The 23,354-nt window shown below is 43.2% G+C and overlaps 1 long non-coding RNA gene across 2 annotated transcripts; it reads right to left on the bottom strand.

Annotated features, from left to right (window-relative positions):
* Positions 1-12,500: 12,500 nt before the first annotated feature.
* Positions 12,501-21,992, bottom strand: LOC102371488. Of its 2 annotated transcripts, none has more exons than XR_324215.1 (3): positions 21,939-21,992; positions 21,367-21,479; positions 12,501-13,093 (listed from the first exon to the last, which is right to left on the bottom strand). It is a non-coding gene; the product is annotated as an uncharacterized LOC102371488 (long non-coding RNA). The 2 variants fall into 2 exon arrangements; XR_324216.1 differs by having other exon boundaries at positions 21,367-21,534; positions 21,939-21,991.
* Positions 21,993-23,354: the final 1,362 nt, after the last annotated feature.

Raw genomic sequence — 23,354 nt, 5'->3', positions numbered from 1 at the left:
AGGGAAGTTTAGACATACTTGGCTGCTGTGGTTTAGTCAGGAATGATCCTACCTTGATAAGGGGGCTGGATGAGATGACCTCATTACTTTCCTATGACCCTGCAAAAGGATTCTTTCCTTCATTCCAAGTGCCCAAACATAGACACAAAGTATCCTCATTTAACTTTAGGACTGCCCATTCTTCTCAGCCATTTCTAGCTTGAAATACCCACTACACAAGACCTCTGCTATGTTTGCTAAGTTTTATGACGTGCATCCAGGAATATACTAACCAGTAGTCAACGTGGCCACAAGAGTGTAATGATATAATGGGTACTCCACCTCACTTGAGGCCAGGAATGATTTATTTTCAATTCATAGTGCCTGAGGGATACCATGCCCAATACACAAGCATTCTAGACTTAAGTTTTACTATAGGTTAAAACAGACCCCATTCAAAACTTCAACAAAAAAAAAAAAAAAAAAAAAAAAAAAACTTACAAACTACATTGATGTGTGCACCCTCCCTCCCTCCCACAGATACAGTTTTATTTCTCAGTTGCGTGTATATCTCTTTCTTTAATATGCCTTTAATGTAGGGGAGAAACCTACCATTGTGAACTAACAATGATGTCATTGGGCAATAACAATGCTTCTGAATACGCTGAAGTATATGTATGGAGGACACAAGCACATCTCTATTTATATGGTTGTGCACCAAGTTCTCTCTTGTATCTGAAAGTCTCTTTGCAAACCTGAGATTGACAAACAGGAGGCATTGTTGCAGAGCTAGAACTCAGTCATGATTTATTCAGTTCCCCATAATTACAGGTGTCATGGGAAGTATTTAAAATAAATGGTTCCATTATGACCCACTAAGTAGAATTAATGGTGTTTTAGTTTTGTACAACCTCATTGTAAGACCTGGGATTCAGATGATCATTGTTGGCCTGTTATTCTGAAAGTGATGTTTTCATAAAAAGGATAATGAACACAGAAAAAAAATGCATTTTTTTAACATTAATACAAAAACGGTATTGAAGAAAACCATTCCTACATCTCTATGACTATCTGTTCAAGATGGTATTCTATTTGAGAACTTGTTTATAACTTATTGCAAAATGTCATAGCCCAGTATGATATTGGTCCCATCTGAAATATTACAGCTTTCTCCTGAACTTCCCCTCTTATGAATGGTCAAAAAGGTAGTCTTCCACCCCAGGAAGGAAATGGTCTGAGATTCCATTATACTTTTTAAGTGAAAACCTATTAAGAAATTATACAGAATGACATGAGAAAAAGATACCTTCTTAGTTTCCCACCATTTTTCATCTGGATAAAAGTTGCTTGCTCTGGTCAAACTGGGGAATTCTCCGCAAGAAACTGTTGCCTTCAAATAAGTTTTCAAATGGCCTAACATGAGATTGCACTGTCAGAATTTGCCCATGCCCCCGGTTCCAAAAAAAGGCTTTGATATTTTCCATGAAATCACTGGAGGGCAAGTGACCATCCATCTTATTAAAATAAACTGAAAAGCTAAATTTGAGATTTAATTTAATTTAAAAAAGAAGGGGACTAGGTGAACTAACTTAGATCTGGAATGGGTTAACCCAATCCAGCAAACACTTGCAAATCTTCAGAGCACAGCCTTGGGGCTGGAAAAGCCCATCTGCTTACCCTAGCCCCAGGGCAGCACTCTTCCAACCCCCCTCCCCTCCATCACACTCTGACTACTATTTTTAGGCCCCTGGAACCCAGATAGACACCCCTCTACCCCCACCAAGCTCCCCTCCCTCCACAGACCTGCTAGCCCCCATGATCCCAATCCTGCCTATCCTTCCCCCCACCCCGAGTTACTTAGGTTACCAGCGTGGCTCCTGGAAACAGCAAACATCTGCACATACCACTCCTAATCTATGATTACGCAGTTTAAAGTAAGCCATATAATCAAACTGGGTGCTGCAAACATTTGTATGCATCCACAAACTGAATCACCTATTAGATAAAGGCAACAAAAGGCCCCACTGAAGGGCCCAATCTATACAGATGCTGGGGAGCCAGGTCCAACTAAAGTGCCACTTCTTTCAGTAAAGTGCTATTTTGTTTTGGGGTTGTTGTGTTTTTTTTTGTCTGTCTGGGCCTTTGTACACGCCACCCAAATGGCCTTCAAAGCAGTTTAAATGCCCTTCTGCACCACTTTAATGGCACTGCTGTTTGCACACACAGCGGCATATTCCGCCTTAATTGACTTTGTAACATAGAAAGATAAAACACCACCAAAGTGTTTTAGTTTGTTACCTAACAAAAGTGCATGGGGCGCTGGAAGCTAATGTGCATAGGGCTTGGCGGGCTTCCAGTGTCCTGTGCACCATCCTCAGTGCCAGCACACCTAGCTGCCCTCCTGCTGCCTTGGTGTCTTGTCCCTGGGGCAGAGCAGCAGTTCCTGGGTGATCCCAGGCAGCGGGAAGGCAGTGGGGATGGTGCAGAGGTGCTGGAGTTCACCTGCCTCTCCCATGGCAGGGGTGGGGGGGTGAGCTGCCACCAGGTTGCACAACCCCTGAGCAGCGGGGGACTCCAGTGCTTTCCTCCACAGTGATGGGGCCCCCCAGGTGGCATCTACCTGCTGGCACCTGGCCTAGGTGATCCTGGGGGACACCAGAGCCACAGAGGGAAGCACCAGGCCCTGTGCAGCTCAGGGGTTGTGCAACCCTGCAACAGCCCATGCAAGCAGGCAGGCTCAACTGAAGGAAAAAACAAAGTGGAGAGAAGCCTGATTCTGCATGTCTGCGCATGCGCACACGCATGGTTCTGGAGCCTGCCTGAGCTGTGTGGGGGCCCGGTGCTTCCCTCCACAGCTGTACGGTGGGGCAGTGCTTCCCTCTATGGCTGCGGTACCCCTAGGACTGCCTGGGCTGGGTGCCAACGGGCAGGTGCCACCTGGGGGCCATTGCTGTAGAGGGAAACAGGCCCCCCAACAGCCACTGGGCCGCCATGCAGCCCAGGGACTGCTCAGCCCTCTGTAATCTCTTCGTACTTAAAACAGAATAAAAGTTTGCAACATGCCTTGATTTTATGCATCTCTGATCATATGAGCAAAAATAAGTAGATCAAGTTCCCAAATTCCAATATTCCTTCTACTCATATTTTGTACTTCCAGATGCTCCAAAGGTAGAGTAACTTACAGAAGGTTGTTTCCATGCATTGGTCCAAATGGATGGAATTCCCACTAAAGTAATTTGGACCCCTCATATATGTGAAGTCCCACAGAGCTCACTATATCATCATACGACTTGTAAAATGCTTTACATAGGCACATTTATATGTCCTATTATTGCAATCATTTGTAGCAGCTAAGTATTTTGGCTTTTCATTTCTACTACATATTTCCCCTGAGATTAAGTTAATGAAATAATAATGAAATGAGATTAAAATGGTAATCTTAATTTATAATGCCCAAAATGCAGGATATTGGATCCTGGTACAGAACTCTACACCCAAAATCACGTGGTAACAGGCACTGTTCCAATAAAAGCTACATATTTAAATATTTTAAGAGCACTTGCTGGTACCACATGAAAAGCCACAAGGAAACAAGGAACAGCTACTCTTTCACAAAAATGGAGCCGCAACAACATACTGCATTCTTGGTAACCCCAAACACTAGCTTTGGGAAATTTTAAATGCAAGATCCAAAGAGAAACTGTAAAAGTGTGTTTGAAGAGTTTAAGTTCCAGCTTCCATAAGACATGGGCTTCATGCTGTTACCTTTTCACATAGAAAGAAGAAATAAGCATTCAATTCACTGAAGGACCACACTGTTAGGTTTCGCATGCATGTTCCAAAGCTACTTAAAGAAGTTGTTTTAAACCCCCGTGAATTCAAAATCAGGCCCTGATTTTGTCTTCAGCAGTATGTGGCACTCACTCTAGTGAAAGTAGGGTTAAACAATTCTCCAGAGCTTCATGCTAGGACTAATAGACTCTATCATAAAACAAAGTATTTTACATTTTCTCCTGTTCTGCTTGACAAGAATTCCTTACTGGACACTCAAGGTTCACACGCTATATTCCCTATTTAACTATACAAATCACACCAGAAATGCAGGCCCTATGCACAGGTTTGCTACTTCTTACCCTTAGCCTGCACCAGTTCCACTAACAACTACTCCTGCTTGGATAGAATCGTAGAATTTACTGCTTTGGAAAGAGATGACCAGGGAGCCGGACCAGTCCACTCATGTTCTGAAGCTGCATACATTGTTGCTCTCCAGAAAGAGGTATTCAGAAGCACTGACTTGGAGGATAGTGAAAACTGATTTCATCTGCGTCTCTCCACAGACAACCCTGTCTTTGCATCACCATGCCAGCAAGATGCAAAAAAACAATAAAGATGCAAGATATATGATTTGACAGTCTATCTTTAAAAGATCTTACAGATTTCCAGTGCTGGTTGCCTGCTGTCAAATCAGATAGATTCCCTTTAGGCAACTGCCTCTTTGGTGCCATTACTATTGAGCCAATTATGTAAACACTTGATCAGTGGAATTTCTCAGTAGCCAGTAAGAATATTCAATTTACAATTTTTTTTTTTGGTGAATCTTGATTAATTTTACAGCAAATAATCTCGTTAGACTGGTTTTGGCATGAAGGTTTGGGGTCTAGAGTTCTCCAATTAAAAAATAAAATAAAAAAAACCCTCACTAGTAAGAGAGCTCTTCTTTGGAAGTCTGATCTATATGAGGCAGGTAGACCTTTCAATATTATTTGTGGGTTTTTTGTTTTTTTTTAAACGTGTACAAATGTGTAGCACGCTTGCCTTTCGGAGCTTGGGTTGAGTCCCAGGCTTGAAATCTTGCTGCCTTGATTGGTGGAGCCCATCCACCAATCAGGAGGCAGCAAAAGGAGTTAAGTCACGCCCCTTTCCTGAGGGGAGGGGGAGAGAAGTCCCCCCCTGCCCCAGACCTGATTGAAGACTGCAGCACTCAGGTCTGGAAGACTTCAGGGGCGGAGCCCTGAAGCATATAAAAGGAGCTGTGTGCCCAGCACGAGGGGACACATTCGGGACAGAGAAGAGAGAAAGGGGCTTAGAAGAGCTGAGGAGAGCTGCTCAGCAGGGTGAAGCAGTAGCCCAGAAGCACCTCTGAAGACTTGCATCAGCAGGGAATGGCGGATGGCTCCAGCAGCTAGGCTCTCGGTATGCAGCATGGCGTACAGACCCTGGGAGCTGTGTGAGGTGTCTTGGGTCTGCAATCTCTGGTGTGCAGCCAGAGACAGTGCAGAGGCCAGTGCATGGTGTAGGACCTTTGGAGCACCTGAGCGGCTCAGGTCCTCAACTCCCAGAACAAGGCTGGGAGCTTGATGCAGGAGGTGCTGCATGGAGGGTCTGGAAGGGGACTGAGCTTGGTGCTGCACGAGGCAGCCCAGGCCTCCCACCCATAGCAAAGGGCTGAGTCCAGATAGCCAGATAGTGCTCAGGCTACTGAGGCAGCAGACAGGGCCAAGCCAGAGGCCACAGAAGCCCTACATAGCAGAGCCCTGTTCCAGGGGACAGTGACCCCCCACAAAGCCCACTGCAGGCAAGAGTGCAGCTTGACACAGAGGATGAGGGCCACCCACCAGGCCTGGGAACCATGAGTTGCAGGGAAAAGAGGATTCCCACAGGGGAGGGGGAGTCTCCCCTGGTTAGTTAAGGGCTCCTAAAAGTAGAGGTCTCAGTGGAAAGGCTCCCCTAAAGTTACCAGCTTCCTTGTAGGCCTTGGGAAAAGCCCAAGGGTACTGGGGTTTCCCCTTGGGATTAAGTTCATCTTTGGGGTTCTTGTGCCATAAGTGGTGTGATATTGTGCCTTATTTTTTGAACTCTCATGTTTGTAAATTAGTAGATGAGTAGATTCCCAGGGCTCTGCTGGGACCCCCTGTTGCTATTATTTCATCTGTTATTTGCATGTTTCTAGCTTGTTTATTGTTCACCTATAATTATCTATAGTTTATCTATTAGCTATCTATGTTTATTTTGTAAGTGAGCTCTCTTACTGGTGAGTTTATCCGTTTAAGATCAGATACTTACCTGTGACTTACTTGTACCTGGAGAACTGGTATAAGGTTTTATGGCATTTACCCAGAGGATATTGTTTATGTTGTTTGGTTTTTAGATACATTTATATCCATGTTTCTTCTCCTTGTGATAAGTTAATGTAAGTAAATTTGTATATAGTTAAGGCCCCTGATTGTCTGGCCTGGTTCTATGGAGATGAAGGGAAAATGAGTGGTCTGCAGTTCCCCCGTAGCACACCTGCCAGCTAACAATCCCCTTCAATTGGAGAAGGGGAATATATACCCAAGTTACCTGGGCTACAAATGTTTTACCTATTCTAACAGAACAAAGTTCAAGACCTTGAAATATCCCATAAAAGATGTTTTCCAGCCAGTTCTGCTACGCTTATGACAGTGCTTGTAGGATTACCCTCTATGAAGAGTTGGACTTCTTTGCTTGGTTAGCCTTCTTAGGTTAAGCTGCCTAAATCTGAGTTGGGATTGCTGCATGAAAGTGTTTGTTATAGCTGGAGGCAAGTTATGTCACATAGTGCTACACAAGACAGCAGAGCCTGAGGGAGGGGCATGGGGTTCCACCCTCTAAACCAACAATCCCTTAATATTTGTGATCCCTTATGGCTAGGTACAGATATTCAGGGAGATTAGATAGTGTTAAAATGGCCCCCTGATCTACCTTAGTTGGCCCAGGTGCAGACTTAGATCCTGATCTAAGCAAACTGTACAGAAGTTCAAGAAGTTTAGATCAAACTAAAAATGACCGATCCAAACCCTGGGGCTGCACTTTTTCTACCCCCACCGACCGGGCTATTTTTAGCCCCTCACCCCACCCCTAGATAGATAACCTTACCCCATGGACCAGCCAGCCCTCCCCTCAGGCCTGCCAAATGCCCCCATCCTGTAAGCCACTCCCAATGCCAGGTTTACTGGCATTCACCAGTGCCTGGAGCTGATGAAAGAAAGTTGGGTTGGGAAGAGAGAGGCGGGCAGGATAAGGGGGCAGGTTAGTTCACCAGTGGGGTTGTTCATCTGGGGGTGATGGTTGTCAGGGGGGTTAAAAATAGCCCCTGGTCTTGGAAGGAGACCCCCCACCCCATTCTGGCAGTCCCCTGATATGCCTACCCTTCCTCCCACCCTTTCTTACTCAGGCTCCCTCAACCAGTGAATACCTATAAAACTGGCCCCAGAAGCAGTGTGTGGGATTGGGGGCAGGGGGATGCAGGGATTCAGTGGGGTTTGGTGAGATCAGAGAGCCTCTCTGATCCTTCCAACCTCCAAACCCCTTAACCCTCCCTGTGGACCCCACCAGGCCCCCCGATTCTGTCAAACCCTCCCATACCCCAGCAACCTCCCTACAGATCCTGACAGCCCCCCAGGCAGACCCAATGTGACCCTGATCCCCCTACTCACCCCCACCATCCTGATTTACCTTAGATAGGATGGCCATTTTTAACTCAATCTAACCTCCCCAAATGTCTGTACATACTCTATGAGAGGAGAATCTACAGACTGCCTGTTCAGAAGCCTTATGCTAACTCTTACACCATATGGGTCTCAAATCTTCTCATTTCTTCCAACTGTAACTAAAAAGCACATCTGAAGAATCATTTCCTAAATTCCAGGAAAACTACTGTGATTTTAGCCTTTGAAACACAAAATTTATTATAGCTGCATTCTGGAGAAGTCTATAGCCAATTGCTAGGCATAATAGATGCCTAGCAAAGGCACATTCATATGCAGTCCTTTCAGTCTGTTTTTTAAGTCTAGAATACTGCTAGTTGATAAACTACAAAGCCAGAGGCAAAGTACTCAGTCACATCAGGAATAGGATTATTGCCTCATAAAACAGCACAATAGCACTTTTGCTGTTGTACCACAAGCATTTAATATTAGATTGAAGTTTAACTGTTTCTCAATTTAATTTGCTTTTAATGGAATTCTGTAGATGGAGGGCCCCTTTCAAACATTCGGTGTCTCAGAAGTAAGCAAGCTCTTCCAAAAAAAACACCCAACTTTTATATATATCAGATTTCAAAAGTTGGAGCTGAACATTTGGCTTTAGAATGTGCATTTCCTTGAGCTGACATGCTACGTGTTATACCTTGTATATTCTTACCAATTACAGGACACAATCTGCAGTATCGTAAGGACTAAATATTTTCACCTTACTCATAGTATATTCACATTACTAGTTATATTCATTCCTAGTGAGCAGGCCAATATTGAAATTAGATTAAATGTTGTGCTAATTCCATTTCTGGAACTAGGCTCATATAAACATGTATACTTTTATAAAGGGGTTAATTCAGAGTTGGGCAAGATCCAGCCCACAGGCCAAATCTGACCTGCCAAATGATTCTGGCTTGTGGCTGCTCTTCCAAAGGAAAATTGTATCCAGCCCATGGCTACCTTGGCTTCTGGTGCTTCTCACCCTTTTCCCTACCCCAGTATGTGCGTGTGCAGGGGTGGGGATATTGGGGTGGGGGGCTTGGGGGAGGAGCTGCCTGTGTGTCAAGTCCCAGGATCCAGCTGAGGAGGGAAAAGGTACATGCAGAAAAGCTCACCCAGGTAGTACAGGTGTAGGTGCAGTTTACCCCTCCCCTCCCCATCCAGCCTGCAGCTGTCCCTACAGTGCTCCGCATAAGTCCAAGCCCCACCCACTCCCACAGACAGCCTGGAGAACTCTCCCACCCACCCCAGTCCTAGCCAGCACACACAGCATCCCAATGTGGCCAAAGCCACCCAGGTATTGCTTGGCTCCCCCCACCTCCACACCTTTCTCCTTCTGCCCCTGCTGCACTGCTCTAGACAGCAGGTAGTGCGGGATAGCCATGGGGACATGTTGGGCAACAGATGCCCAGCCAGGTGAGGGGAAGCTGCAACCAGGTGGCTCCTGCCCCAGCATGTGGGGCTTTAGCTCTGTCTCCCAGCCCCTTTCCACTCACTCAGTACAATGGGCACATGGGTGGCCAAGTGAATAGAAGACGGCCAGGAGCTAGAGCTGGAGCCCCCATGCACTGGGGGAGAAGCCACCTAGCTGCAACTTCCTCCCCACCTGACTGGGCCCATTGTGCCCAGCCATTAATTCTCAATGTTACCTGGAGTGCCACAGTAGAGCCAAAAGAATGAGGAGCCATTTGAGCTGGGGGGAACCAGGCAGTACCCAGGTGACTACAGCCACACTGGGAGCAGCCCCACAGGGAAGCTTTGTGCACTGGCTGTGGGCAGGGCAGGCAGGAGTGCAGCACAGGCTGCTCTGAGTGGGAATGGGCAGGACTCCACACAGAGTGCCATAGGCCAGATCCAATCATTTGATGGGCCAGATCCAATCCATGAGCCATATTTTGCCCACCACTGCTCTAGCCCATTTCCATTTCTTTTTCGCTTGAAGTAGTTCATGTAGCAATGCCCATACTGTTGCCGGATAAGGCAAAAAATTATCCATAAGAGTTAAGTAATCCGAAGAAGGAATGTAACTGTGAAACATTCCCTGGTAGCGGTGCTTGAAGGATTGCCTTTTTTCCCCCCTCTCGTGATTTCTTTAACCCTGTGGCATCAATGACATGCTTGGGATATTCAATAGAGGTTGAAAAGCTTCACATATGTCCCTGTGCACTCACAACCCATGGTCTTTCAGACACTGCAGGACAGCATCAAGCTTCTGAAAACGTTCTTCCTGATCTATTCTTGTAACCAGCATCATCCAAATAGCATTGTAATCCTTCAGACCTTTTAAGATTTCATCCATGCCTTTCTGGATGAGGGCAAGAGCAGATGTAATGCCAAAAGCTAAACAATTATAGCAGTATAATCCCTTTTGAGCATTTATTGTGAGGTATTTGTGAGATGCATGATCCACTTTATTTGGAAATAGGCATTACTCAAATCCAATTTACTAAAACACTATCCTCCACTAAGAGCAACAAACAGATCACCAATGCAAGGCAAAGGATACTGAACAGCACATAAAACCAGATTCAGTGTCGCTTTGAATTGAGCCACATGCATTTTGTGGCACCTCAAAAGCCTTTGAGGTGCCACAAAGCATACAGGCGTGCTCATCTGGACATGCCCTGTAAGTCTTCAGAAGCCTGAGGTTGTCTAAAGGTAACAAACACCAAACACTGGTGTTAGGGTGACAGTATTTGGATCTTGGGGAACATTGAATTTGCAGCTGAATAAAAGGTTATAGCCTGTGGCCTAGCAAAGCTACTCACCACAAGGCAGAATGATATATTAAAAGTAACATTGTGAGACGCTTAGGCAAGCATTTTCCTAACAATATAGCAGTACTGTAAAATATATAGCTCATTGTGTAAGGAGAACAGGATGCAGACCACCAGCTATCATTAGGAGATAAGCAGAAGCAAGACCTTGGAGATGGTAAAGAAATCAGCAAAAAACCACAAGTGACCAAAAGAAGCCAGGGTCATAGTTTTAGGCATGCACTCATAGCAAAAAGACATGTAAATAAGTGAAATACATAGGTAATTCCATGCTAATGAAACAAACAGTAAATAGAGGCAGAGCTTGAGATAGGGGGGAAATATGGGTGGAACAAAGGAGGGACAAAGGTGGAATAAATGTTAATGAGTATGAACCAAGGTGTATAAATGTGGAAAGAACTAATGTTCGTGGCACCTCCACAGTTTGTTGGAGCTGGCTCGAAGCTGTCTCCATTTTAAATAAAGTTGCTGCCGAGCAATGTGTGCAGGTGATGCGTGATGGTATTGATCCATTGTCTCCCTAGTTGTTGGGATCTAACAACTGGTTATATAGAGATGCAGGTATTAGGGAAACAGTTTCCGTGTCTAGCTCTGTTCTTATATGGATGCCTTCAATTAAGGGTGTGACCCAGATACTATGTTTTACATCTGCTTCCGAAAGTACATGCAAACCCAGGTCTTGATCAGTGGCACCAGAACTTCAATCTTTATCCATATTATATATTCTGGACTTATGTCCCCTGCCAAGTGCTTCTGTGATGGATGCATGACTACAAAGCATTACTCTTTGTTAAGCTATGCAACAGACTACAGCCATGTGTCCTTGTTTTCCTGGCACTCCCTGCAACTGACCTGACATGACCAGCAATCCCTTCCAGCATACGTGGTTTGTGTACAATGGCCACAGGAAAAGTTCCCCAGTTTCTGTGCCCCTCAGTCTCATCCATTCATGTGATATACCTTCCCGTCCATACTAAGTGCCTGGGAATTCACCTCAGCAGTTTCCATGGCAACTGCTATTTCCACAGCTTTTCTGAATGCATGAGTTTGTTTGCTGTGCAACCCTACAGCAAACTGATCTCATAGGGAATCAGTCAATACTAGTCCAGACCAACAGTGCTCTGATAACTTGGTTAGAACAGCCACAAATTGTACTACTGACTCTACACTTTCCTGGCTTCATTGGTGGAATCGGTGCCATTCTGCAATCCTTGATGGGGCGGGTGAAAAATGTTCCTTGCTGCAGTGATTTTCAGATAGTTGACCTGTCCTGGTAAAGTTGTAGACAGCATGCCCTGGAACTGATCACCATCAACAATGTTGCAACTTGTCCTTCTGGAATTGAATTGCAGGCTATATACTTTTCAAAACATTCAATATACACTATTCATATCTTTTGGTTTGCAAATTCACCAAAATTGCCCGAGTAGCCTTTTCTTTTTTAATCTGTCTACATTTGAGGTCTCCCTGCTGACTGCGTTTTTGTGCAGGCTTCAGGATCCATTACTCTAAGCTGGAATATCCAGCCTTGAGCTGTTTTCAAGATGGGAGGGGGAAAAAGGGAGCAGATAAAGTTTGGTCTGGGAGTTTGAGCACCTGCTTTAGGGTGGGGGGGTGTACTGGAACCCCCTTGAGGCAGGGGGACTCCAGTTCACCCAATCCCACCCTCCAGAGCTGGCTGAGAAACCCCTAGAATGAGCCATCACCACTCCCTTTCCCCACTCTCATTTTGAAAACTTGCAGATTAGCAGGGGCCATTGTTAAGGGAAACCAGCTACAGGCTGCAGCCATAGCTGGATTCCTGGCCCCCCTGGAACCAACAGTGAACTTCAGTTTCGTCTGGGGGATTGGAACTCAAAATGGTTCCTGCAAATTGTTTTCAGTTGCAGAAGGGAGCTGAACTTCGGTCTGCATCCACAATAACTGCTGTCCTTTCTTGTACCTTCCTCCACTCTACTTCACAGTAATTGCATTGAATACACTTTTGTTTAGTATCAGTTTGCTACTCATTTCTCTGATAACTCTTCTGTTGTGAATACAGCAGGCATAGTAGGCCTGAGTGCTCATATTAAGTCTCTTCAGCACACACATAATAAAGTATCTTCTTACTGTTCTGGCCACTTAGGTGGTGTCTCCAAGCACCAACACAAATGAAGATCCCCTCCTTGTTGCCAAAATTGTTGCATCTTGCAGCTCCCCAGTCATGTGAGGATCAGACTAATAGAGAGCACCACATAGACTACGTGGCTGATAACTTTATTGTTCTGAACAGAAACCAAAACTAAAAGTAAAGCATGGTGCCCTAGGCGGTACATAGCCCAATCAGATTTAAAATCGACAACATTAATATATAATAACAAAAACAGAATATGTCCCACAAACAAAAACAAGATGCATGCATCCTCCCTTCCTGTTAATGCATTCATTATGGGCCAGTATCTAGGGATCATTATGGCAAGATTTCTAAGGGAAAAAAACTCTTTAAGTTTCCTCAACTTTTCTATTCATTTACAGTTCACTTACTATTAAGCTTCAAAAATGGTAAGTCTGAAAAAGTGGCATATTTCATCTGAGCTCAATTCTATCAATTCTTATAATTCTTTGAAGGAAATATCAATAAGGGCCTTTTATCTTTTAACCCTAAATAAAAATACCCCCCATTAACTGGAGGGGAAAAACAGCCGTGCTGCAAGGAATCTTGAGTTCAAGAATTTAATTTGAAAACTTCTGAATGTTTGTTTGAACTTCTGAATGTTTTGATCCATCTGGAAGACTAAATTCATCAATCTCTCTTCAGGCACTTCAGCGATGTGTTGGCTCACTGAGTTTGAAATGAGAAGCCTGTTGAGAATGAAGAACAAGGATGCTAAAGACACAATTTCTTAATCAAGTCCTGTGAGGAATTCATGATATTATGTATGTTATAAGACAGAAGTGTTTCAAGTGATGCTACATAATGCCTTAATCCATAAACCATCCTGTTGATTTCAATAGGGCTATTCATAACATAAGCTATATTAGGAACTTTCCATGAAGATAAAGCATTGTCCTTACTAAATAAGTTTACAATGTTTAGAAGTAAAAAGTTTCTGTCATTATAGGTCTATTGCAGTAAGTTTTGCATAACTGGTTGAACACCAGTCCAACAATTCTAAAATTTCCAATGCATTTCTAGGAGGACAATGAATAACTATCAAAAGAGTTGTGCATTTTAAAATCAGAGGCCAGTACCGTGTTCAGACAGGCAATCAAATAATTTGAATGCAATTTGCTTTGGGCTTCAGTAACTGCCATTTTGAATAACGTTGGACCAGTGCAAAAGCAATCATTATTTTAAATTGGAGTTTGTTAATTCCTTTGGCTCTCCCTCCCCCATATTTGTTATAAAAGTGCTTGGAAAAGTTGTATGTGAACAGATTAATTTGCTTTGTAGACCTGCATTTGTGAACTTTGAACCAGTTTACAAGCAAGTTTGCCATTCATTGAACAGCCTAGAAAATGACTGATAGGAAATCAGAGCATCAAATTTTATTTTACAAGCTGCAGTCTTTTTTTTGGCCTGCTTTTCTGTTACGTTCATTATTGAAATAGTGAAGGTAACAAACAAATCATAGTCTCTATGCTTGTTTTGTTTGCTGAATTGGAAGCAATTGGATTATATGTTTGCCTTTCTTTCCAGCAAGAAAATTGATCAAAAATGTGGCCTACTTAAATTCTACAGTGAAATTGCTGTATCTTGTATAATTCTATAATTTTGAGAGTTGCAAAATTGTTTCAAATTACTCTGGTTATTATGAATGTTTCCAACTTTTTAACTTTCATCTGTTAGCAAGCCAAGATGATCTTAAAAGGTTGAAGACCTATACAGAATCTCTTAAGTGATCATCTTTTGCATGTAAAAGTTCTGCAAGCTGGGGTGAGGGGGTGGGCAATCAGTCAGTCAGTCATTCCCCTCAATACCAGATGCAGAATGCAAGTTCTCTTACTTTTAGTAAAGACCAAGACAGAACTCTCATACCTTCTTCAATGGAGTCAAGATTTCACTTCTGTGAGAACAACCACAGCCCACCCAGCTCCCCATGTTAGTACAGCAGGTACTTTAATCATCTTCTTTACACACTGCATGTTCACCAGTCCCTCAAAATACACCTTCAACTTTACTTGAAAACCATTTTACACTATGCAGTAGTAGTCTGAATACCTCTCCCTTATGGCTAAAAGACTTTGCCTCATATTTTTCCATATCTGCAACACTACCAGATGACTGTCTCTTAGGTGAAAGGGGTATGCAGGCTTTCTTCATTTGTTCCCTTTTGAGCAAAGAGCTAGGTTGAGAACTGGACATCTAGCCTAGGAACAGACATTACACATAAACCAGTTTAAGTGATCAGAAACTGGTTTAAATCTGTAACAGAACAGATGTTCAGTGCACATAAACCAGTTTGAAAATGGTTGAAACTGTTTTGAGGTCATTATGCAATGTCTGTCCTAGACTCCTGGCTGGTTTAAGTTAAACCAGACTCCCCCAGAACTCTGGCATGCTGTCTGGGCTGGGCAGGGCTCTCTTTTCCACAGCAGAGCTGGCCCCTCAACTGCTCCCTGGCTGGAGCTCGGCAGAGACTGCAGGCATGTGCCTGTCTTCCCTCTGCCCCATCCCCCTTTCCCTCTACCTTACACAGACACTTCTCAACATTAGCTAGCAGACCACTTGCTGGCTACAGTCTGTGCTGTGGCAGACAGGACAAAGGCAGAATCAACAGGTAGCTGATAATATCCCTCTGTTTTCCTAATGGGGTGATAAACACTGTTACAAATTCCCTGCTGGGATGGACAGAAGGGGGGAAACCCCATCCTAATCAGAGCATCCTGCCACACCCCCATCAACTCAACACTGTAGAAGGGTAGGGAGGGCTGCTCTAGCACACACAGACACCCGACTTCTTGCCTGAGCCACTGCAGGCATGTGCCTGCATTTCTGGGATGTCTGTACAGTTACAAACTAATCTAGTCTAGCCAGGTTAGACTAACCTACAAAGATAAAATCAATTCAGGCTCAGGCTTTTTGAATGTCTGTTTCTAGCCCTACATATATCCATTATACACCTACAGCTCCCTGATTTTAACTAGGTCATTTCTAGTTGAGTCCTAAGGAAGCAGTTGGAACAAAAAAATAGCACACAGTAAAATGTAAATGAGAGGCAATGTTTCTTTCAGTTTATCTTCCTCCTAGAATGTCTACTTGAAAGAAAACTGACAGTAGTTAAAGATAGATAGTAGTTCAGTATTTTCCCTTTAAACACAAATCTAAAACTTAACTGACCTTATGTTTCAGAGCTGCAAAAAATGTGGCCATTTTATTTGACAAGGTTTCTTACAAATTACAGTATTTTTGTTTGTGAAAGCACCTTGTATTCTGCTTTGAAATGTTGGATTCTAACATATTCCAGATCTCAAAATTGAAACAAACCACTCAGCTGAAACTTTTCTATTTTGCTTAGTTTCAAATAAGAACTTAGCTGAGTTCCAAGCCATATTCCACTTCCAAAAAGCTCACTGGTTGGGTTAAGGTTCTACAAAGCCTTATCTTGTTAATTTGCTTAAAGAAAGAAGAATTTGGTCTTAGAGAGCACTGAGTATCTCATTATAGGAGGGGTTTACACTACGTTGGCTGGGGGATGGAGACCAAAGTGCTGAGGTAAGTGGGGAAGTGGGTGACCTGAAGGAAAAAGCAAGCAGGAGGTGGGTGGCATCAGGGGATGTGTGCACATACTTCCTGAGAAAAATCAGGGCAATCAGCTAATCACCTCAGGTGTCTGTACAGAAACACAGAGCCTGGGAAACAAACGGGAGGAATTGGAAGTCCTTGCACAGTCAAGGAATTTTGATGCAATTGGAATAATAGAAACTTGTTGGGAGAGCTCCTATGCCTGGAACAACCTCATGGATGGGTGTAAACTGTTCAGGAAAGATAGGCAGGGGAGAAGAGGAGAAGGAATTGTACTTTATGTAAAAGAGTCATATGATTACTCAGAGCTCCAGTATGAAACTGGAGATAGGCCTGTTGAAAGTTTCTGGGTTAGGGTCAGAGAGGAGAGCAACAAGGGTGATGTCATGGTGGGGGTCTACTATAGACCACCAGACCAGGAGGAAGTAGTAGATGAGGCTTTCATCAAACAGCTAAAAGAAGTTCCCTGATCACACGCCCTGGTTCTCATGGAGGACTTCAAAAAAAAAAATCACCCTGACATCTGCTGGGAGAGCAATACAGCAGCATGCAGGCAATACAGGAAGTTTTTGGAGGGTGTTGGGTACAACTTCCTGGTGCAAGAACTGGAGTGGCCAACTAGGGGCTGTGCTCTTTTTGACCCGCTGCTCACAAACAGGGAAGACTTGGTGGGGAATGTACTAGCAGATGGCAACTTGGACAGTAGTGACCATGAGATGATTGGGAATACCATCCAACATGGATGGGATCTTCAGGATCTTGAGGAAAGGAAGGAAGAAGAGCAGCAGCAGAGTAAGAACCTGAACTTCAGAAAAGCAGACTTTGACTCACACAGGATACTTATAGGCAGGCTCCTCTCCCCCTCATACTGGCTTCCCAGAGAAGTCCAGGAGAGCTGGCTGTACTTTATTAAGAGTGCAGGAACAAACTATCCTGATGTGCTGGAATACTAGTAAGCATAGAAGAAGACCATTTTGGCTTAGCAGGAAACTCTAAGGGAAGCTTATAAGAAGTGGAATCTTGGACAGGTGACTAGGGAGGGGTATAAGAGTATTGCTTGGGCATGTAGGCATGAAGTCAGGAAGGCCAAAGTGCAACTGGAGTTGCAGTTAGCAAGGGATGTAAAGGGTAATAAGAAGGGTTTCTACAAGGATGTCAGGAACAAGAGGAATGTCAGGGAAAGTGTGGGTCCCTTACTGAATGGAGGAGGCAACCTAGTGACAGAAGATGCAGAAAAGGCTGAAGTGCTCAATGCCTTTTATACCTTCGTCTTCACGGGCAAGGTCAGCTCCCAGATTACTGCACAGTTCTGGGACGAGGTGAGCAGTTGGCGGTGAAAGAACATGTTAGGGACTATTTAGAAAGGAGCTGGATGGGATGCACCCAAGGGTGCCAAGGGAGCTGGCTCATGTGATTTCAGAGCCACTAGCCATCATCTCTGAGAACTCATGGCTATCAGGAGAGGTCCTGGATGATTGGAAAAAGGTAAAGATAGTGCCCATATTTAAGAAAGGGAAAAAGGAGGATCCAAGGAATGACAGACCAGTCATCCTCACCTCCCCTCAGTCCCTGGAAAAAAAATCATGGAGCAGATCCTCAAGGAGTTAATTTCAAAGCACTTGGAGGAGAAGGTGATTAGAAATCATCAGCATGGATTCACCAAGTGCAATTCATACCTTACCAACCTGATTGCATTCTGTGATGAAATGACTGGCTCTGTGGATGCTGGGAGACCAGTGGATGTGGTATACTTTGATATTAGCAAGGCTTTTGATACAGTCTCTTACAACCTTCTCACAAGCAAGCTAAGGAAGTACAGGCTGGATGAAAGGACTTTAAAGGTGGATAGAAAACTGGCTGGAGCATCAGGCTCAGTGGGTGGTAATCAATGTGTAGTTGGCAGTCAGTATCAAGTAGAGTGTCCTAGGGGTTGATCTTGGGGCTGGTTTTGTTCAACGACCTGGAAAATGGCATAGAGTGCTCCCTCAGCAAGTTTGCAGATGACACCAAGCTGGGGAGAGTAGTAGATATGCAGGGGGTAGGGCTAAGATTCAGAGTGACCTAGACAAATTGGAGGATTGGGCCAAAAGAAATCTCATGAGGTTCAACAAGGACAAATGCAAAGTCCTGCCCTTAGGATAGAACAATCCTATGCACCAGTACAGTCTGGGGGCCGATTGGCTGGGCAGCAGCTCTGCAGGAAAGGACTGGAGGGGTGGGGGTGCAGTGGACAATAAGATAAATATAAACCAACAATGTGCCCTTATTGCAAAGAAGGCTAATGGCATATTGGGCTGCATTGGTAGGTGTGTTGCCAACAAGTCAAGGGAAGCAATTATTCCTCTCTATTCATCACTGATAAGGCCACATCTGGAGTATTATAGTTTTGGGTCCCCCAATACAGAAAGGATGTGAACAAATTGGAGAGAGTCCAGCAGAGGGCAATGAAAATGGTGAGGGGGCTGGGGTACATGATTTATGAGGACAGACAGAGGGAGCTGGGCTTATTTGGTCCAGAGAAGAGAAGCCAGAGGGGATTTAATAGCAGCCTTCAACTACCTGTAGGGGGTTCAAAAGAGGATGGAGTTAGATTGTTCTCAATGGTGGCAGATGACAGAATAAGGAGCAACGGTCTCAAGCTGCAGCAAGGAAAGTTTAGGTTAGATATTAGGAAGAATTTTCTCACTAGGAAGGTAATAAAGCACTGGAACAGGTTACCCAGAGAGGTTGTAGAATCTCCATCCTTTGAGGTTTTAAGACCCGGCTAGAAAAAGCCTTGGCTGGGATGATCTAGCTGGGGATGATCCTGCTTTTTAAGCAGGGGCTTAGATTAGTTGGCCTCCTGAGGTCCTTTCCAACCTTAATTTTTTATGGTTCGATGATCCCAATAGGCACAGTCAAAAAAAAAAACCCAACTATGTGCTCTTTAATGGAACCTACACTGTGCCTATTCAGCTCTTGGCTCCTTTGCTGATGCTTTCTGTAAGGCTAGGAACAAATGCAAGTTGCAGTGGTTTATAGATATGAACATTTGTTCACTAGAAGCACACAAACTTCCTAATGCCACTACATATTCAAGTATCATCGGCATTTGATGACACTTAGGTTAGATTCAAACCAACACCAATCAGGTGAAATTCAGAAGAGGTGGGGTGGAAAAATCAGGCACATAAATAATTACTGGCAGCTACCACTGATGATTCTAAGCCAACTAATAATACAGATCTGCAATTGCTGAATGACTCAAATCAGCATAATTTTTTCTAGCAGAGAGAAGGCTGAATTATTGTGTATTCATTCTACAGGCAATGGACAATAGAAGTCATAAATACATTTGCATACCAAAGCTTCTTGCAGTTAACATTCAGTCTGTAGGTAAAGAGAACTTGAATGACAAGAAACACTGAAGGAGAATCCAGGCCCTGCAGAAGTCATTGGAGTTTTGTTGTTTACCTCAGTATGATCCAAAGAAGAACTTCACACCTAATGTAGGTTAGTCATACAAAGCTGTATCCATAGATGTTATAACAATACAGTCCCTATTCTATACTGTAAGTAACAGGCTCTAGGTTTGAAAACTACTATTAAAGGAAGACCCTAGTTTTGAGACCTCAAATCTTGCAGGACCAGCTCTCTCAAATCTGAAGAGAGCAGCATACCCAGGCATCATGATCTAGTTTTACTCCTGTAAAGTCTCAGAAGATACACCCAACACTTTAAGGATTTTTAAATAACCAGATTTGCTGACATCCCCAGCACAATAAGTCAGAATGGTCTGAATACTGGTTGTCAAGTGTTTTGATAACAGTTGCACACATTGCTAGAAATATTAAATAGCGAGTCTATTGACAGTTTCATAAGCAGATCTTTCATAGCTAATGCATATTTTACTCCTCTGCCAAGCCTCCTAATCTAGGACTATATGTTAAGAACTCTGTACACTGTTTCACTTTGCCTTATTACAGTGAGTTGTTGCATTGGCAATAAAAAAAACAAAAAAACAAACACCTTACACGTACACACACATAAGCACAGTTCTTTTTTAGTTTTATTAAATGTATTTTGAATAAAAAGAGAAACAGCGCACTGGATTGTGAGGACCTTCATTTTTCCCCAACAATCAGATCAGAAATGAGGCTGTTGTATTTCAGGAGATCTAAACTTCCTTTCTTTTATAATGTTCATTTCCTCTTTGGTTGAAAAAGGATTGAGGTGCTATTGTTTTGACTGAATTAGATATAAGAATAGTTGACCAGTCTTTTACCGAAAGTGAGCTCACACCTCAAGCTCTTTTTTTTTTTTTTTAAACCAGAGGGAAAAAATAGGTTTATTTTTCAGCCACTTCTAACTTTAACATTGATCTTGACCAAGATCATTATATGTTGATTAATGAATCACAGGTTCAAATTACACCAACAATAGTGTAAGAGCTTCTTTATTTAAAATAATTAAATAAATAATTAAAGGTCTGAACATTAGAAAATCCACAAAGGGAAAAAAATAGAGATTAGAGGGGAAAAAAAAAAAAAAAAAAAAAAAAAAAAACCACTCAGGAAAAATATAACCGCAGCCAAAATAGGAAAAGGAAGTCAGCGTGAGTGCTGTTACCAATTATTTTTTAATTAGAAATAGCTTTCTTAATACAAATTTAAGACATCCATTTACTCCCCTTGGCTATTCAGCAGCAGGTTTACCTTTACTATGTGTATAAGAGGTCTGTAATTTCATACAGCTAGCTTTCCACAGTCTATGGAATAGTCAGTAGGATTTTATTTCAACTCAAATACCAGAGAAGATGTCAAAAGTAAATTCTAGAGATTGAGTTCTTCAATCAGCTACTCCTTTAGAATGCAACTACCTTTGCAGCAACCTGCTGAAGGCAATCAGGATGCAACAATAGCATGGAGACAAAATACTGCCTTGTAGAATGCATTAGAGATGCATATATCTGAGGGACAGGCGGAGACCATGTTCAAATCCCCCAGTTTGCATTTTGCAAGGTGAGAAGTTAAACCTATTTCTGTTTAAAGACTGGGATGATCCAATCAGGAATCCCAGAAACCCACAGGCAGACATGAATCAACACAATACCACTTCTAAAGCATTCCTTTGCTGAATGCAGCCACACTGAATTACAACTGCACTTGTTCATTTTTATCTGCAGTCCCTGTTTGTAAGAACAGCCTGAAAGTTGTTTCTAACATCTGTTCTAGTTACACAGGTGGCAGGCCATAAATAATCTACCCATTCAAGCTTTGCTACTCATGTGCTGGCTTTGCACAAAGTAAATTTTGATTTTATTTTTAGAGACTGTTTATCTGTGACCTCATTTTACTGGATTATTCAAGACATGGAAATTGAAAGGGACATTGTAGAGAGATGGACTTACCTCCCTTGATTTCTAGTTATGCATCAGCTTTGATTTCCTCACTGCTATCTTGCCAGCTCTCCCTAGTTGAACTCTTCAGTCTCTTACTCATGGAAAGTCCCATCAGGTCATGTCTGAATGAATTTATTCCCAAGGAAGGTCAGGGCAGGTTCCAAGTCAATCAGCAGGCTAACAAAGTAGTATAGTACAATGACTACTGTATGCTAGGATCTTCCACCCAAATCCAACCTCATTAATCCTTCCACCACTCATGGTGGATGATTTCACATCCCCTTTCCCCATGAGGTCTGGGAGAATCCAAGCTTGAAAGCCAATACAAGGAGCCTTGTAGTGAAGTTACAGTCTGCTTATTCAGATCCCCTGATGCACTTTGCTAGACCACTTATCTTAGCTACAAGTCTCCCAGGCCCTGTCCAGATTCTCTACTTAGACCACCTCCTACACTTATTACAGATCTCTAACACCTTCTTCTAGTCATATCATTTTATGACAGAACAGCCTTCATACATGTTACTATCTAAGACCAGAATTTCTCCAGAAGGCTTTCTTTTATTTGCCTTAAGAACCATCACCTGGTCAGGCAGCACAGCAGGACTAAACACAGCTTTCGTGAAGTCAGCCCACCCCCTAACAGACATAAATAATCACAAGAGGTCGTTTAAATATTTGAACAAATATTTACAGGTGTGTTTTTTTTCAGTACTTGCAGCTCTGACTATGACATTTATAAACTATATCACCTTTGTCAAGCAATTAGGGTGAAAGGTTAATCATGAAACAAAGCCCTTCAATGGGCAATCAAGCTGCTAAACCATAAAGCTGAAGGGGAATTTGATAACATAAACATAGGCTTAGACTGCCACATCTGGCTCCAAAGCCAGTATTCGGAAAGGGTGTGATCTTACCCATTTCTAAGGTGAGATCTGTGCACCTGGTCACTCTGATCCTTATGATGGTCATGCGCTCCAAACAGTCAAGGATGTGCCAAAAAAAAAGTGGTGGGGTGTGTTTAGTAGCAAATCTTTTCTCCCCCTACACTGCCCCCATGTTGAATACAGCTAAACAAGGAGATGGTGATCCGGGCTCCCAGTGCATTATATTAACTGACAATTTTATTTAAAATTAAGAACCCCCCCCCCCCAGGGGTGTAGGAAGGAAGAGGTAGGAGGAAGAACAATAATCTAAGGATCCCACTCCTATTCCAGAGCAATGCCTATTTCCCACTGGCTTATTCTCTTTCTGGCGCCACATATCTTTCCCTCTTCTCCTTCCAGTAAGCCAGCTTCAGCAGATGGGAGAGAGTGTGCTCTTATCCTTACCCAGCCTATGCCTGCTATTAGGGCATTTTGCTAGGAAAATAGATTCAACCCCCATCTGGCTGACAGCACCCTGGAACTTGGAACTGGGATATCTACCTCTTCCTTGAAACTGAATCATATTTTACAGTGTTCTCTCTAACTCACTTTCATATAGGGTCAAATATCAACTTCCAAATCTATGAGCCACTGTCAGGTATTTTCACTCAATGTGCAGATTACATCTCCCCATCTGGGCAGTTGTAAAGATTGCAGCTTTCAATTAAATGCTGTTCTGTTTGTGAATGTGGTGCCTAACACAGGAGGCTGTCCAAGAGGTTCATCTTACAAAGTGTTGTTTTGAAGCACCCATATTCAGATCTCAGTCTCTTCATCTTGACCCACATCAAGGTTGTATTCGCTGGGCGACTCATTTGGTGTTGATATAAAACACAGCAGGAACAGGTCTGACCTGTCCCAGTTGTCAGCCCACTCTGTTACTACCCATAGGTTTGGTTCAGTATCACCAATCTCTTCCAGGAGTTTGTGGGCTTCATGTGCAAACAGTTTACAATTTTTGAGCCCCTTAAGGCCCCATCTGTTCAGTTCTTCAGTTAACAGTTGATGGAGAAGATGATTTTTGCCATCTCTTTTTGTCATGTTAGGGTTTGTCTTCTTATATCAATTGGTCTA

Source organism: Alligator sinensis, unplaced genomic scaffold, assembly GCF_000455745.1.
Source record: "Alligator sinensis unplaced genomic scaffold, ASM45574v1 scaffold456_3, whole genome shotgun sequence".
NCBI lineage: Eukaryota > Metazoa > Chordata > Crocodylia > Alligatoridae > Alligator > Alligator sinensis.
The sequence above is the reverse complement of the archived record's forward strand: the minus strand, read 5'-3'. Positions and strand labels throughout refer to the sequence as shown.